Source organism: Microcaecilia unicolor, chromosome 1 (genome assembly GCF_901765095.1).
Source record: "Microcaecilia unicolor chromosome 1, aMicUni1.1, whole genome shotgun sequence".
Taxonomy (NCBI): domain Eukaryota; kingdom Metazoa; phylum Chordata; class Amphibia; order Gymnophiona; family Siphonopidae; genus Microcaecilia; species Microcaecilia unicolor.
Window position 1 is genome coordinate 591,671,894 of NC_044031.1, and position 16,887 is coordinate 591,688,780.

General features: G+C 47.3%; 1 protein-coding gene across 1 annotated transcript in view; it reads right to left on the reverse strand.

Moving 5' to 3' along the window:
- KCNQ3 (potassium voltage-gated channel subfamily Q member 3) overlaps positions 1-16,887 on the reverse strand; it is a 379,802-nt gene that overhangs the window by 58,011 nt on the left and 304,904 nt on the right. The gene's annotated exons all lie outside the window — the stretch shown is intronic.

A 16,887-nucleotide genomic window follows, 5' to 3' on the forward strand; every position in this document is an offset into this window, starting at 1 on the left:
TGCAGCTTAGTAAAAGGACCCCTAAGTGCAATATTCAGCACTTAACCAGCTATAGGTTACCGCATAAAGGTAGGAGTGACTTTCATCCACAATTTATAGGAAAAAAAACTTCGATGTTTTTCATATTCTACAGCCTGAAAGTGGGATATGTGATTTCTGGGAGAGGAAGCCTCTATGCCAGCCTCAAATATCATACCCAGCTCCATGACAGCAGTATGCAGGTTCCTGGAGCAGTTTTAGTGGGTGCAGTGCACTTCAGGCAGGCGGACCCAGGTCCATCCCCCCGCCCCCCCTACCTGTTACACTTGTTAAATGTGAGCCCTTCAAACCCCACCAGAAATCCACTGTACCCACATGTAGGTGCCCCCTTCTTCCCTTAGGCCTATGGTAGTGGTGTACAGTTGTGGGGATTGTTTTTTTGGGGGGGGGGTTGGGGGGCTCAGCATACAAGGTAAGGGAGCTATGCACCTGGGAGCAATTTCTGTCCACTGCAGTGCCCCCTAGGGTGCCCGGTTGGTGCATTGGCATGTCAGGGGGACCAGTGCACTACGAATGCTGGCTCCTCCCATGACCAAATGGCTTGGATTTGGTAGTTTCTGAAATGGGCATGCTCGGTTTCCATCATCGCTGAAAATTGGGGACGACCATCTCTATGGACGACCATCTCTAAGGTCGACCTAAATTTTGCGATTTGGGCGTCCCCTACCGTATTATCGAAACGAAAGATGGACGCCCATCTTGTTTTGATAATATGGGTTTTCCCGTCCCTTCGCCGGGACGTCCTGCAAGGACGTCCGCAGGAAAACTTGGGCGCCCCTTTTGATTATGCCCCTCATAAAGGGCCAAAAAACATGACTTAGGGTCCTAACGCTGCTGGATGAATTACCCCCTAAATGACCCACAAATCCTCATCATAGCAGCCTTACCACACAACAGCAAATATATATTTTGATAATTAAGTTCATAATTAATGTTTCATCTTTATTTGACATACCGTCTATAAATTTGCTTATCTAAACAGTGTACAATAAAATAATATGAGCGGGGAAGTGTTAAAAGGGAAAACACACTAGAAGGCCTAGGTTACTTTGTGATAATTTTTTTTTTTAATTGTTTTGGATTATGAAAATGCTCAGAAGCAAATGCAGGCGCTAGAGTCCATTAGCGCCAGACCAGCGCCTGCATTTGCTACTGCTGCATGTTCTGAGGCCTCTGGCGCAGGGATCAACAACCGTGCCAGAGGATAGCCCAAAGAGCATGTAGGTCATATTGAAAACAGGCAATTATCAATTCTCCCCAGTGCTGAAAAAAAACGCCCTGAACCTTAGACCAGCTCTTAGCTGGCGTTAGGCAACCCGGCAAGTATGAACTGTCATCCATGAAATTGCACGTAAGGACCTGGAGGTCCAGTGGACCCAGATCCCAAACACATAAGGGTATGGAGGTCAGTTGGACCCCTGCCCCTCAAAGAGATAACCCCCCTCCAAACTGAAAGAAAAGCCCAGTGGTCCAGATGGACCCTGGCCATGCCCACCCCTTCCTGAAATGAAAAAAAAACCTGGTGGTCCGATGGGACCCCGGCCATGCCCACCCCCATCCCGAAGACCATCCCTGGTGGCCTAGCGGTGGCACTGCCCCCTTCCCCGTGGCTTGCCTCAAAGTTGGAGGAGGAGAGACGGAGTCCTGCTCCCTCCTCCTACTGGTGCCTCCTCAAAATGGTGTTGCCCCACCCTGCCTAGATGTACTGGGTGGGGCTTAATAACATATAAAGGAGTTCCCTTATTTGGTAGCTAAGCCATGCCCAGTGCATCCAGAATACACCAGGCAGGGCGCCACCATTTTCAGGAGGCGCCCGCAGGAGGAGGGAGCAGGACTCAAACTCTGAGGCCACCAGGGATGGTTTTGGAGATGGGAGATGGGCATTGCCAGGATCCCACTGGACCACTATGCTTTTATTTCATTTCAGTGGGGTGGGATGGAAATGGCTGGGGTCCCACTGGACCACCAGGCTTTTCTTCCATTTTGGGGAGGTAGATATGACCAGGGTCCCACTGCACCACCAAGCTTTTCTTTCATTTCGGGGGGGAGGGGTTATATATTTGGGGAGCTAGGGGGTCCAGGGGTCCAGCGGACCTCCAGACCCTTATGTGTTTGGAGGGTGGGGGGGTCTGCGGATCTAGTGGACCTCCAGGCCCTTACGTGCACTTTCATAAATGACAGCTCATGCTTGCTGGGTTACCTAATGCAAGCTTAGAGCTGGGATAAGGTTCAGGTTGCTCTCCTTTAGCATCGGGGAGAATTGATAATTACCTGTTTTAAATGTGATTTGCATGTTGCCTGCGCTATCCTCTAGCACGACCATTGTTCCTTCTGCCAGAGGCCTCCGAGCATCCAGCGGAAACAAATTTGGGAGACAGTCTGGTGCTAACGGCCTCTAGAGCCCGCATTTGCTTCTGAGCATCGCCTTGTTAAACACGATTGGTGAGAACAGTCTAAATAAATGAATACATGAGATGGAATAATATGAAGATTTTACTGTGATGACCTAACAGCACTGGAGGGCTTATATGGAAGTAAGAAACTGAAAAGGACAAGAAGTAGACCAGAATAATAAACCTGATGAGCTGTGATTTATGGTAAACCAGAATAATAAACCTGATGAGCTGTGATTTATGGTGTGAATCATCAAATGTATTTCCATAGACACAGAATAGGCGAAAAATGTTACTGAATCAAGATCAAAATTGGGTGGGAGGGGGAGGGAACTCTACTACCTCAGGCCTGTGAGTATTAATTTCATTTTGCTTTATGCCATGTTAATGCAACAGTAGCAAATGGTCTCTTCAAATTCATTTTCTCAACTTTTATTGCTTCTTATTCACCAGATTTGTGTATGTGAGGATCATTTATTTATCCCTCAGTAATAACAAGTCTTCAGTTCCATTTTATTCACCATTCTCTCACTTCAGAGACTCTCTCTAAATGCTGGCAAGCTTTTATTTATTTATTTAAAACATTTGTATTTTGCACAGTCCACAGTTCCCAGCAGTTTACTCAATATTACAGATGTAATCAAAATATCTAATACTAGCAATAAAACATTTGTTAAGACAATGGCACGTGAGATCTCATAACTTACAAACCTCTCCCAGCAGACACACACATATATATATATAGAGAGAGAGAGAGAGAGAGAGAGAGAGAGAGAGACAGAGACAGAGATGGTGAAATCCTCTGGAGTGTGTAAATGAGAGAGAGACATACTTCCAGGGAGCTCAAAGGGTGAAGGGCAAAGAGCAATGCCTCCGGGGCAGGTGATGGCCAATGTCAATGCCCCCCCCCCCCCCCTCCATTCACAGAGAGGAATATTAGAGGTTAAATGTTAGCATAGTAAATAAGATGGAAAATGACTAAATGCTGTTACCAGATGCAGGAAACTTTTATTAGACATAAACATGTTTGGAAGAGAACAGGGTAGTGAATGCGATACATGCAGATGTCTGAGCATACAGAAGATGTATGGAATAATGTATGATAGTTCTGCATTCCTATAAATGTTAGATTTTTACTGGAACCACTAGCAGTTTTGGAAAGTACCCTGAATCCCCTGAACTTGCAGATGTAAGCAGAATATTATCTAGCCAATGATTTTTCAAAGTTTGTGTCCCATGATTAATGATTTAATGATTCTTAATAAAAGAGCAGAGGAGGGATTTTGAGACAGTTGTGGGTGCACAGCCTAATTGTAGGTGTGACCCTCTTCTCTCTCCCAAAGGCCTTTAATCTATATATTTTTTTTATTGGTGGTGTGTGTGGATTTCTTCCCCTTGGTCTCCTAGAGTTGAAAATAAAGGACCAAGTATGATCCTGTTCTGGGCGGGGTCCCAGGCAATCACTATCAGCTTCCTGTGGCAGGGAGAAAGGAGAGTAATATGTTCCTGAAGCCAACAGATGGTGGGGAAGAGGCTTTTATTATACTGGGAGAGAGGTTCTGTTTGTTGGATGTGATTTTATGTGTCCATTATTTTCAAATATTTTATGTGTTTCAGATTTTAAATTGTTTCACAATTTTTAATAGCTGCTATTCAATAAATATTTTTGTATGGTTGTACTATGGATATTTTATGTTCAATTACATATATTGACTATATTGTATATGTTTAACATCTTTTGTTGTGGTGATGATTCTGGTTTTCCACTATACTGCATGCTGACTAAGGCTTATTGCAGTGTGTGTGTGTAGGTTCTGAGTTGTATATGGTGGGCGTTCATTATTGAGTGGGTAGTGAGGTGGCTTGGTAAGGTTATAGGTTCTCATTGTAGGCCTTGTTGAAGAAGAATGTTTTCAGAGATTTTCGGAAGATAGTTGTTTCTTTGCTTTCAAGTTAGTAGGTAATGCATTCCATAACTGCATGCTCTGGTACGAGAAGGTAGCGGTGTGCATCAGCTTGTATTTGAGTCCTTTGCAGCTGGGGTAGTGCAGGTTGAGAAATTTGCGGGATGATCTTGTGGCGTTTCTGGGAGGTAAGTCTACAAGGTTCAGCATGTAGATTGGGGTGTGTGCATGAATGATTTTGTGTACAATCGTGCAGATCTTGAACGCAATGTGTTCCGTAAGTGGAAGCCAGTGAAGTTTCTCTCTTAGGGGCTTTGCGCTTTCATATTTAGTTTTTCCAGATATGAGTCTGGCGGCTGTATTCTGGGCCGTTTGGAGTTTTTTGATTGTCTGTTCTTTGCACCCGGCGTATAGTGCATTGCAGTAGTCCAGATGACTTATTACCATTGACTGTACTAGGGTACGGAAGATGTATCTTGGGAAGAAAGGTTTTACTCTTTTAAGTTTCCACATGGTGTAGAACATCTTTTTCATCATGTTTTTCACGTGGGTATCAAGAGTGAGGTTTCGATCAATGGTGATTCCAAGAATTTTCAAGTTTTGTGAGACCGGAAGGGAACAGTATGGTGTGATTATGGTGCTGAAGTTTTTTGCGTTACGTTGTGAGGTGAGTACAAGACATTTTGAGGCATATTTTCAAAGCACTTTGGGAGGCTAAGTTCCATAGGTTTCTATGGAACTTTGGGAGGCTAAGTGCTTTGAAAATGAGCCTAATTGTGTTTTTTCAGCATTAAGTTTTAGTTGGAATGCATCTGCCCAAGTGTGCATTATTTGGAGGCTTTGGTTGATCTCGTTGGTGATTTCATTTAGATCATGTTTGAATGGGATGTAAATTGTGACATCATCTGCATAAATGTAGGGGTTGAGGTTTTGATTGGCTAATAGTTTGGCTACAGGTATCATCATTAGGCTGAATAATGTTGGTGAGCGAGGGGATCCCTGGAGGACTCCACACTCAGGTATCCATGGTGATGATCTGTCCGTGTTCGTTATTACTTGGTATAATCTTGTGGTCAGGAATCCTTTGAACCATTTGAGGACAGTGCTTCCTACTCCAAAGTATTCTAGTATGTGTATTAGTATTTCATGATTAACCATGTCAAAGGCACTGGACATGTCGAATTGCAGGAGGAGGATGTTGTTACCAGTCGCAATTGCCTGTTTGAATGAGTTCATTGCGGACACTAGTACAGTTTCGGTGCTGTGATTCATCCAAAATCCTGATTGGGACTCGTGGAGAATTGAGTGTTTATTTAGGTATTCAGTAAGTTGTTTCATCACTATACCTTCCATGAGTTTGGTCATTAGTGGGATAGATGCTACTGGTCGATAGTTGGTTAGGTCCATTGTGCTTTTTTTTTAGCATCTTTCGGTAATGGAGTGAGTAGGATGTTTCCTTTATCCGTGGGAAAGAGTCCATTTTGAAGTCTGTAATTTATATGCTTCGTGAGGTCTGTTTTGAATTGTTTGGGTGTGGATCTTATTAGACTGTTAGGGCAGATGTCTAATTTGCATTGCGATTTGGCGTATTTTCCTAGCCAATATGAGATTTCTTTTGATGAGAGCATGTCAAAGTCGGTCCATGATCGGTCTGCTGGGCATTCTCCAGGTTTTGGGTCTAGACATTCAAGGATATTTGTGTAGTCCGTTGTGGTAGTGGGTATCATGAGTCGGAGCTTTAAGATTTTTTCCTTGAAGTAGTTTGCAAGGTTGGTTGCTGATGGGGTATCTGAGTTGTTGGAGGTGACCTTGGTAGTATTTAGAAGATTATTTACGAGTGTGACGAGTTTGTGTGTATCCTTATAGTTTTGTCCTATTTTGGTGTTGTAATTATGTCATTTTAGTTTGTCTGATAGTGTATTTGTATTTTCTTTGTAGTTGTTTCCAGTCTTTGTGTGTGTTTTCGTCTTTTTTCTTGCACCATGCTCTTTCTAATCTTCTGACTTGTGTTTTTAGTTCTTTTAGTTCTTCGTTAAGCCATGGTATTGAGTTTTTTCTATGTGAGGTTTTGGTTTGAAGTGGTGCTATATTGTCTAGTGTTGTTCTGCATCTGTTATCCCAATCTTGGAGAAATTGGGGTGAGTCTGTAGGCATTGTCCATTCATCAGTGTAGAGTTGTTGCCAGAATGTTAGTGGGTCTATTTTGCCTCTCGTAGTATATGTTTGTTGTTTTTGTTTTTGTTGTGTCTGTTTTGTTCTCCAGTGGAAGGAAAGGTTTGCACTGTAGTGGTCGGACCATGGCCTGGCTGTGCATTTTGTGTCTATTAGTGTGATATTTGGTTCTGGTGAGAATTTGTGGGTGATGATGTCTAGTGTGTGTCCTTTGTTATGGGTGGGTTGTGTGTTTGGCCAGTGGAGTTCCCATAGTTGCAGGAAGTCTTTGTATTCGCGTACATTGCTTGAGTTATTATCTTCAAAGTGAAGATTGATGTCTCCTGCTATGAGAAGGTTCTCGGTGGTAACACAGGTGTTTGATATAAAGTCCAGAAAGTGTGTTTGTGAGTCTTGCCAGTTGCCCGGGGGTCTGTAGAATAGGATTAGGTTTAGTTGATCATGTAGGTTGGGGTGGTTGATTCTGACTGAGGCTATTTCGAGTTGGGGGAGAATAGACTCAGTTGTTGTTGTAACTGTGTATTGAGATTTATAGATTATTGCTATTCCTCCTCCTCTTTTTCCTTCTCTTGTCCAGTGGGTAATTTTGTATCCTGGAGGGCAGAGCTCTAGTATTATTGGATCTTTGGGGTCATGGATCCAAGTTTCACTGATAAGTAGGAAGTCGAGATGGTCAGTTGTGATCCAGTCGGTTAGTATCGTGGTTTTATTGACTGCTGATCTGGCATTGACGTATCCTATTTGTATTTGTTGGTGGTGGTGTTCATTTGAGTTTGCGGTGGTGTTAATTTTTATCAGCTGTCTGTCTTCTTGGTGTGTAAGTTTGTTGTGTCCTTTCGTTCCTTTCTGTTGATGGTGACCGTGGCTAGCAGGTTTTCCTTGCCATTGTTTAATTTTTTGAATAAGCATATTGTGTGTTGTTTGTGTGGGTATTTTGTGTGTTGTGGAAGTTGTGCTGTCTATATTGGGGGTTGTAAATGAGTAGTAGGTTAGGGAGAGACAGAAGGTAATTAAGAATAATTTGCTGGGTTTCACATCAATGTTAGTTTGTGTGTTAATATGTGTGTTTGAAGCGTTAGGGTTCGGTTATTAAATCGTGGTACTGTTGTTTTAAATGTTAGTTTTGTAAATTATGTAGATGGTATTTAATGTATTATTTTAGAACATTTAGAACTGAATGCAATGGCAAAATCAAAACTGCAGCAGTCTATTTGATTGATCTGAGGTGAGCTGGCAACATTGGGGAAAGAAGCACTGTGTTTGGTGTTTTTGTATGCACATTGCAGACTGGAGGATCCTATGTATGGGGGTTGGGGACTTTGGGAGATGGATCTTGTTTATGGAGAGATCTGCAGTTGTACCAACTGCCCCACCCCTCCTCCAATTTAACTACAATAAAAGTTTATATGTCGATTAATATGTACAATACTGTGCTCCATTACATTTTTATAGTGTAAACATTTAGAGAACAATAATCAAAGCCCTTTTCACTATTAAAATTGCATTATACCAGCAGAAATCATGGCTTTGATTATTGCCCAACATGTTCACAGGTAAAAATATACATGGCATCCAATGCATGTTATTTTGCCTGCCCTCTGAAGTGGTGATCCAGGAGGCAGAACTAGGGTGGGGCATGGTATGTAGCGGATTTTTCTCTTTCAAAAAGTTAGCAACCCTATTCAGCTCAATCCGTGTCTATTTACTCCATGAAGCCAATAATAGCAAGGGTGCTACAATTTTGGGTGGGTCTGAACCCAGGCCCACCAGGTGCCTAATTTTAGACACTGGCTACCATCACTGATTATTTTTATAATTGATATCTAGTTTAGCTTTCTTAGAGGGAGAAGTTATCAAGCTGTGTTAGGGCAATAATCCATATTATTTGACTTTAACACCACCTAAAGGTTTTCTTGCTGTACCACAGCAAATGAATGTAAGGCATCTCATTACTGTGTAAATACTATATCGTGGCTTGCGGCGTGCTGCAGTAAAGTCAGTCTCTTTAAGGGGTCATCATCCCCAACTGAAACCCCCTTTAGGCCCCCACTTATAAAGGCATGCTGACAACTGCCCCCCTCCCCACACACACACCTGCAGGGCTCCCCTACTGGTCAACTCTCTTACACACAGACTCCTCCCCAACCTCACTTCCGCTTCATGCCTCTCCAACCCTCCCAAATGCCCAACCCCCCCCCCCCCCCCCCCCCCCCCCCCCCCCACCACCACCTGAAAATCCCTGATGTCTAGTGGTTCAGGTAGGAGTGATCCACAGTCAATCCTGCCCTCACCAGTGTTTCAAAATGGTGCCAGCAACCCCTAGCAGTAGACTCATGGTACTACCACTAGGGATCAGGTTTCCATGTAAGGGCAGCAATATAAAGGCAGGAGGTATCAGCTAAGTGCTTCAAGAATAAAGGGGCATTTTTCAAAACTGTGCTTTTTGTTGCAAATTTCACAGATGCTTTTACATGTGTCTGTTGTACTAATTTTCAAAGGAAAATACATATGTACTCTCTTTTTGAAAATCATTTAAGAAAAACATACCAGCAGAGATTTGCACCTGCTTTTTGTACAGGTTCCAGTACAGGTACTGTTCCCTTGAAAAAGAATGTGAACAGTTTTGAAAATGAAAAAAGTATGGGCCTATGTACTAAAACTGTAATAGATTTTTAACATACATTAACTTATAGAACAAGGGTTATAAAAGAATTTATATACCACGTTAACAGTGCATGCTAACTACCATATTAAACACCTAATATGGAAATTCACATTAGGAATCAGGGAAAGGGCAGGGAGTGTGCCTTGTAGTTAATGCTAATATAATTAATGCTCATTAACTGCTAATGCAGCAGATGACATGGAACAGTGAACATGAGTGGAGTGGAGGAGTGGCCTAGTGGTTAGAGTGGTAGACTTTGGTCCTGGGGAACTGGGTTCAGTTCCCACTGCAGGCACAGGCAGCTCCTTGTGACTCTGGGCAAGTCATTTAACCCTCCATTGCCCCAGGTACAAATAAGTACCTAAGCTGCATTGAGCCTGCCATGAGTGGAAAAGCGCGGGGTACAAATAAAAAAAAACACATCATGAAATATGCAGTTTGCTAACAAAATGGCTAACACAGACTATTGGGGGGGGGGGGGGGGGCTACAAACAAACATCTCAAAATGTAAATAAACAAGGCCTCAAAGCTCAGAGAGCATCAGGCTGACTAAATTACTACTACTACTTATCATTTCTAAAGTGCTACTAGACATATGCAGCACTGTACATGAAGAGACAGTCCCTGCTCGACAGAGACTAAGAGGGGCATAATTGAACGAAAACGCCTATCTCCATGGGCGTTTATCTCCGAGAACGGGTCCGTGAAGGGGCTGACCGAACCATATTTTGGGAAAAAATAGACGCCCATGTTTTATTCAACAATGTGTGAGCTGGGCATTTTTGTTTTTCAGCGATAATGGAAAATGAAAGCGCCCAGCTCAAAAACGAATAAATCCAAGACATTTGTTCGTGGGAGGGGCCAGGATTCGTAGTGCACTGGTCCCCCTCACATGCCAGGACATCAACCGGGCACCCTAGGGGGCACTTTTACAAAACCAAAAAAACAGGTAAAAGAGCTCCCAGGTGCATAGCACCCTTCCCTTGTGTGTTGAGCCCCCCAAATCCCCCTCAAAACCCACTGCCCACAAGTCTACACCATTACTATAGCCCTAAGGGGTGAAGGGGGGCACCTACATGTGGGTACAGTGGGTTTGGGGGGGTTGGACGACTAATAAGCATTAAGCAGCACAATTGTAACAGGTAGGGGGGATGGGCCTGGGTCCACCTGCCTGAAGTCCACTGCACCCCCTAACAACTCCTCCAGTGAGCTGCATACTGCTGCCAGGGAGGTGGGTATGACATTTGAGGGTGAAAATAAAAAGTTGTGAAACATCATTTTTTTTGTGGTGGGAGGGGGTTAGTGACCACTGGGGGAGTCAGGGGAGGTCATCCCCGATTCCCTCCAGTGGTCATCTGGTCATTTAGGGCACTTTTTGGGGCCTTATTCGTGAAAAAACAGGGTCCAGGAAAATGGTCCTAAATTCTAGCTAAAAACGCATACTTTTTTCCCATTATCAGTGAAATGCGCCCATCTTTGTTCGGCAGATAACCAGGCCCCAGTTCCGCCTTCACCACACCTCTGACACGCCCCCATCAACTTTGTCCGCATCCGCGACGGAGTGCAGTTGAAAACGTCCAAAAATCGGCTTTCGATTATACCGCTTTATTCGTTTTTGTGAGATAAACGTCCATCTCCCGATTTAGGTCGGAACTTGGGCGTTTTTCTCGTTCGATTATAAGCAGGTAAATGTGTCAGTTTTCTCAAAAGGAATTCCCAGATATTATCACTGGCCAAATTAGGCCACCAAAATAGCTGGAATATTTTTGGCCAGTTTAAACTTAACTGGGCAGTGCTGAATATCAGCTTGGCTGGTTAAATTTAAACCAGCCAAAAAACACCTGGATATTCAATGTCAGTCACCAGAAATGGCCCGGTATTGAATATCCGGGCTCAGAGCTGACCATAGGAGGCAGCCCAGCTACCTCCTGCAGTCTGAGTAATGGCCCCTCTATGTTGTATGAATACCACTGACATTTAGATGCACAAACGTTTCATAGTCTCATGGTGGCGCTAGTGCTCACACCTAAGCACATATTCCATATCATCATGCTGATCAATCCATAGACTGGTGGGTTGTGTCCATCTATCAGCAGGTGGTCATGTGCTGCCGGAAACTCCTCAGTATGTTCTCTATCTCAGCAGGTGGTGGTCACACACAGCAGCAGCTCTGGCTAGGTCTCCAAACCTAATCCTTAGGTTTTGTTGAGTACCTGGGGTTGAGGGCTCTTCTTGAGCAAGTGCAAACCTGGTGGTGCCAGGTCCCTCCTTTTCTCCCCCCTCCCGCTGGCTCCGTTAAAAAAAAAAAATTTTTTGAATGTCCTTAAGGGCGTTTATTTCAACGTTTATATCAGCGTTTATTGCAGCTGCTCACTGGGACACCAGTTCGTTACAGCTCGGAGCGAGAAGCAGGTAATCTTTTCCTTTTGTAGCGGGCAGGGGGTTCCCCGATCGGTCTCCGTGTGGCCTATGGCGTCGGAGGGCGAGGGCGCGAAGAATTGCTCCCCGGACCGCGTGTGCGCGTCTAGCGGGGATGCGGGGGTTTCAAAGCCTGATTCGCCTTTTTTCGGCGTCAGTTTGGAGGCCGGTCAGTGTCCCAGTTCTTCCTCCAGTGCGGCGGTTTTTCCCGCCATTAACACCCATCCCCCGCTGCTCGCCCCCCCATTTTGGCCGGCCACTCTGCTCGGACGGCTTCTTCTTGGGCCGCCCTTGAGGTGGGAGACGTTAATGCTATGGTCGCCCTTGATTCGGGCGACGGCAAGAAAGCGGCCAAAGTTAAGCGCCGTTTTTCCCGCACGGCTCCTTCTCCTTCGTGCCGGACGCCATTTTGGATGCGTAGCATGGTTCTCCCCCGCTCTTGAGAGCGCCGGTTGAGGGTGCGTCTAGGGCCGTGGCCCAGGCTGCAGAAGTTCACAGTCTGGGGGGTTTCTCCCCTGAGTTCATTTTGCTGCTGCATCAGGCTTTTCTTATGCAAAACGCTGCCCCTGCTCCCCTGTCTGATAAAGGGGTTGAGGCCTCCGGAAGCAAATGCCCTCGGGTGGATTTCCAGGCCCTAGAGGACTCTGTCTCCTCTGATGTAGATGAGGGCAGCGTATCTGAGTTCTCCCAACGGTCCTTCGGGGATTCCTTGGAGGAGATGGATTCCCGATCGGATGGAGCGGATGACCCCTCTGCAGCGCGGATCTTTCGCTCAGAGGATTTGCCCAACCTGTTAGTGCAGGCCATGAGCATTTTGAAGATTTCCTCTCCGGAGGACGTCTCTCCCTCAGCCTCTGCTGGCTCTGCCATTATGCTGGGGACGAAGCGCCCGCCTAGAACCTTCCACGTGCATGAGGCCATGCACACCTTGATTTCGGCTCAATGGGATATCCCAGAAGCGAGCCTGAAAGTGGCTAGGGCTATGTCCCGCCTCTATCCTCTTCCTGAAGGTGAACGGGAGGCCTTTCTTTGGCCTACCGTGGATTCTTTAATCACTGCGGTGACTGAAAACGGCGTTGCCGGTGGAAGGTGGCACGGCCCTAAAGGACGCCCAAGACAGAAGATTGGAGGCGGCCTTAAGGTCGTCCTTCGAGGCGGCTGCTTTAAGTTTGCAAGCCTCAGTTTGCGGCTCCTATGTGGCCAGGGCGTGCCTGACGATTGTGCAGCGGGCTTCCCCCTCGGATCCTTCCTTGAGGGCTGATTGGCCGGCCCTGGAATCGGGCTTGGCCTACTTGGCAGACTTGCTGTATGATGTCTTGAGAGCCTCGGCTAAAGGTATGGCTCAGACAGTCTCTGCACGGCGCTGGCTTTGGCTGAAGCATTGGTCTGCTGACCACACCTCTAAGTCTCGCCTGGCTAAGTTGCCTTTTAAAGGCAAGCTGCTCTTTGGGGTCGAGCTGGACAAAATTGTGACTGATCTCGGCACGTCTAAGGGCAAGAGGTTACCAGAGGTCAGGGCTCGGGCCAGTGGTGCCCGCCCCGGTTCCTCCAAAGGACGGTTTCAGGAAGCCCGTCGGTATCGCCCAGGCAAGTCGACCTCCTCTGCCCCCTCTTCCTTCAAGAGGAACTTCTCCCCCAAGCAGCATTCCTTTCGCAGAGACCGCCGTCCCGGAGGTGCGTCCTCCGGTCCTCCCCCAGGGTCTCGTACCCAATGACAGGGCCCTGGTCCATGGCCCAGAGCAGATTGGAGGACGCTTGTCCTCGTTTCTGGGCGAGTGGACCAGGGTAACTTCAGACGCTTGGGTGCTGGAAGTCATCAGAGACAGCTACAAGCTAGAGTTCTACCGACCCTTAAGAGACGGGTTTGTGCACTCTCCCTGCAAGTCTCCGGTCAAAGCTGTGGCAGTGCAGCAGACTTTGGACAATCTGATCCGCCTGGGTGCGGTCGTTCCAGTGCCAGAAGATCAGCTTGGCAAGGGACGTTACTCCATTTACTTTGTGGTACCAAAGAAAGGAGGTTCTGTACCGCCTATCCTCGACATCAAAGGGGTCAATCGGGCCTTGAAAGTTCGGCACTTCCGCATGGAGACTCTCCGCTCTGTTATAGCGGCAGTGAAGGCAGGGGAGTTCCTGGCATCCTTGGACGTCAAGGAAGCTTACTTGCATATTCCCATCTGGCCTCCTCATCAACGCTTTCTGCATTTTGCAGTCCTGGGCCGACACTTCCAGTTCAGAGCCCTCCCGTTCGGGTTGGCTACTGCTCCGTGGACCTTCTCCAAAGTAATGGTGGTCATCGCGGCCTTCCTACGAAAGGAAGGAGTACAAGTCCATCCTTATCTGGACGACTGGTTGATCCGAGCCCCCTCTATGAAGAGAGGCTGAGAAGGCTAGGGCTTTTCAGCTTGGAGAAGAGACGGCTGAGGGGAGATATGATAGAAGTGTATAAAATAATGAGTGGAATGGATCGGGTGGATGTGAAGCGACTGTTCACGCTATCCAAAAATACTAGGACTAGAGGGCATGAGTTGAAGCTACAGTGTGGTAAATTTAAAACGAATCGAAGAAAATTTTTCTTCACCCAACGTGTAATTAGACTCTGGAATTCATTGCCGGAGAACGTGGTACGGGCGGTTAGCTTGACGGAGTTTAAAAAGGGGTTAGATAGATTCCTAAAGGACAAGTCCATAGACCGCTATTAAATGGACTGGAAAAATTCCTCATTTTTAGGTATAACTTGTCTGGAATGTTTTTACGTTTGGGGAGCGTGCCAGGTGCCCTTGACCTGGATTGGCCACTGTCGGTGACAGGATGCTGGGCTAGATGGACCTTTGGTCTTTCCCAGTATGGCACTACTTATGTACTTATGTACTTAGAGTGCGGCAGAGCTGTAGACCGGGTGATTGCTCTTTTGAGCTCCCTGGGGTGGATCATCAACTGGGAGAAAAGGCAGCTGCGCCCGACTCAGTCCCTGGAGTATCTGGGAGTTCGTTTCGACACCCAAGTGGGCAGAGGGTTCCTGCCAGACAATCGGATTGTCAAGCTTCAGGCTCAGGTGGACCAGTTCCTAGTAGCCTCTCCTCTTCGGGCTTGGGACTATGTGCAGCTGTTGGGCTCTATGACGGCCACGATGGAAGTAGTGCCCTGGGCCAGGGCTCATATGAGACCACTACAACACTCTCTTCTGCAGCGCTGGACTCCAGTGTCAGAGGATTACGCTGTGTGCCTTCCCTTGGACCCAGCGGTGCGCAAGGCGCTGAGGTGGTGGCTGAGGACAGACAAGTTGTCCGCAGGAATGCCTCTTTTGACCACGGAGTGGGTTGTCATCACGACGGACGCCTCTTTGACGGGCTGGGGAGCTCACTGCTTGGGAAGGACAGCGCAGGGGCTCTGGTCTCCTGCAGAGGCAAAGTGGTCTATCAACCTCCTGGAACTCAGAGCCATTCGGTTGGCGCTTTTGGAGTTTCTCCCGGTACTGGCGTTGAAGCCAGTACGGGTTCTGTCGGACAATGCCATGGCTGTGGCCTTTGTCAATCGCCAGGGAGGTACCAAGAGTGCTCCTCTAGCCAAGGATGCCATGAATCTATGCCAGTGGGCGGAAGCGAACCTGAAACAGCTGTCGGCGGCCCACATTGCGGAAGTCATTAATGTCAAGGCGGACTTTCTCAGTCGCCATACCTTGGATCCCGGAGAGTGGCAGCTATCGGCTCAGGTGTTCTTGGACATCACGAAGTGCTGGGGCCAGCCGAGCCTAGATCTGATGGCGTCATCAGCCAATTGCCAAGTGCCGCGCTTTTTCAGCAGAGGACAGGACCCTCGATCTCTGGGAGTAGATGCTCTTCTCCAACAGTGGCCGACACAGGAGCTTCTCTATGTGTTCCCGCCCTGGCTCATGTTGGGCAGGGGGTGGCAAAGCATCCGGGCCGGATAATCCTGGTGGGTCCGGACTGGCCCAGACGTCCCTGGTATGCGGACTTGATCAGGCTCTCAGTGGACGGCCCTCTGCGGCTGCCAGCGGAGCAGGGCCTGTTGCATCAGGGTCCCGTGGTGATGGAGGATCCCTCCCCCTTTGGTCTTATGGCCTGGCTATTGAGCGGAAGCGGCTGAGGAAGAAGGGCTTCTCAGACAAGGTCATCGCCACTATACTGAGAGCGAGGAAGCGCTCTACTTCTACTGCTTACGCCAGGGTTTGGCGTACCTTTGCATCGTGGTGTGAGGCAGGCTCTCTTTCTCCCTTCACTGCTCCAATTTCTTCAGTATTGGCGTTCCTGCAAGAAGGTCTGGAGAAAGGCCTGGCACTCAGTTCCCTTAAAATCCAGGTAGTGGCTCTGGCTTGCTTCAGGGGTCACCTGAAGGGTGCTTCCCTGGCCTCGCAGCCAGATGTGGTGCGCTTTCTCAAGGGAGTTAATCACCTACGCCCTCCTCTGCACTCGGTGATGCCTGCGTGGAATCTCAATCTGGTGCTAAGAACCTTGTAGAAGCCGCCTTTTGAACCCTTGTCGAGGGCATCTCTGAAAGACCTGACGTTGAAAGCAGTCTTTTTGGTGGCTATCACTTCAGGCAGACGAGTTTCCGACCTCCAGGCGCTATCATGTCGGGAACCCTTCTTGCAGTTCACTGAGGCAGGAGTGTCTATTCGCACGGTGCCTTCCTTCCTGCCCAAGATTGTTTCTCATTTCCATGTGAATCAGCAGCTCTGCCTACCCTCCTTTCGTAGGGAGGACTACCCAGAGGAGTACTCTGCTCTCAAATATCTAGATGTGAGACGAGTCATCATCAGATACTTGGAAGTGACCAATGATTTCCGGAAGTCGGATCATCTGTTTGTGCTGTTCGCAGGTCCTCATAAGGGTCTGCAGGCATCCAAGCCTACAGTGGCACGATGGGTCAAGGAAACCATTGCAGCGGCTTATGTGGCCACAGGGAAGATGCCACCTATCCAGCTGAAGGCTCACTCCACTAGAGCACAGGTGGCCTCGATGGCAGTGGCCGGGTCTGTCTCTTTGGCAGAGATTTGTAAGGCGGCAACTTGGGCATCGGCTCATACCTTCTCCAGGCATTACCGCTTGACTGTGGCTGCTCGGGCGGAGGCCCGGTTTGGAGCTTCAGTGTTGCGGTCAGGGATTTCTATGTCCCGCCCTGGGTGAGTACTGCTTCGGTACATCCCACCAGTCTATGGATTGATCAGCATGATGATATGGAAGGTAAAATTATGTATCATACCTGATAATTTTCTTTCCATTAATCATAGCTGATCAATCCATAGCCCCTCCCAGATATCTGTTCTGTTTATATTCTG